This window comes from Etheostoma spectabile, chromosome 12, assembly GCF_008692095.1.
Source record: "Etheostoma spectabile isolate EspeVRDwgs_2016 chromosome 12, UIUC_Espe_1.0, whole genome shotgun sequence".
Taxonomy (NCBI): Eukaryota; Metazoa; Chordata; class Actinopteri; order Perciformes; family Percidae; genus Etheostoma; species Etheostoma spectabile.
Genome location: NC_045744.1, coordinates 30,676,319 through 30,677,449, shown reverse-complemented (window position 1 = coordinate 30,677,449; position 1,131 = coordinate 30,676,319). Strand labels below are relative to the sequence as shown.

The 1,131-nt window shown below is 43.0% G+C and overlaps 1 pseudogene; it reads left to right on the top strand.

The window, feature by feature from the left end:
* The first annotated feature begins 535 nt into the window (after positions 1-535).
* LOC116699132 (epidermal retinol dehydrogenase 2-like) overlaps positions 536-1,131 on the top strand; it is a 38,739-nt pseudogene continuing 38,143 nt past the window's right edge.

Below are 1,131 nucleotides of genomic sequence, written 5' to 3'. Positions count from 1 at the left end.
TTAGCATTACTTTGTTTTGTGGTTCAAACGAAAAAACAAACTATCAAAACGTACCCGGACCTGTTTTTCTCCCAGGGCTACATAAACCACGGTCGAGCCTCTCTGGAACTCCAGCACAGCCAGCCAAAGGCGCCATAACCCGCTAAACAGACATCACGGGCAGAGCCAAAGATCACTCTGATCAGTATCTTATAAGGGGCTGTTTTTAGGGGCCGAGGGCAATATGCAATTACACTTTTTGCAATTCAGGAATGCAAATTTATTTATTTTTATTAGTACTTTTTAATGGTTTTGTGCAATTTTATTTATTTATAATTTAAATGCTTTGTGTGTCTTTTTAAACTGGACTTGACTCTCTGGGTAACAACCTCACAAGAGTTCCTATGTGTGAAAACACAAGTGGCAAATAAAGTTCTTGAATCTTGAATCTTGAATCATGGTAGGCTACGTTCAGCGGCTCCTCGAGCTATAATGTTGCTTTCATCAACTTTAACCTGTGTGTGTGCGCGTGCGTGCGTGCGTACGTACTGTACGTGTGTATGTCTCTCTCTCGTTGGCTAACCTGTGTACACGGTATGTGGTGAGCAAAGGTTAAAGCTGATAACGTTTACTGACAGCGGGAGCAAGCAGGGACAGACGAGCTGATAAACTTGAGCAGTAGGACTTCTGTCTTGGTAAGTTCTAAGCTCATTTCGATTAAACAGACGCATTGAGTCCTAAAAAAGTCGTTGTCTTTGGTGTATCGCTCTGTGTGATAACGTTAACTGGTATAGGTATTGATTGCTTTTAAAGGAAAGTTTCTCAACCAGCTTAATATAGCCATTAGAACAAAGGCTAACGTTATGTTTTTAACCCATTACCCCTAACGTTATTCACAGAAACATGTCGAAGTGGACAGAACTGTGCTTTCCCAACTCTTCACAGTTTTGATTGTCTTACCAGTGCAGTGTCCGTTCAAACGTGTGTTCCGGTGTCGTGCCAATGTACTTATCCCCGCAAGGATCTGTATCTCTGGCCGCGGGAGCGCGCATGCACACAGAGCGGAGACTCTGCTGCCTTTCGAAACTGCTGCACTTTGAATTTACTTCTTAAATGGGACAAATAGCGACGTGGAAGACTCGGCAGGGTTTT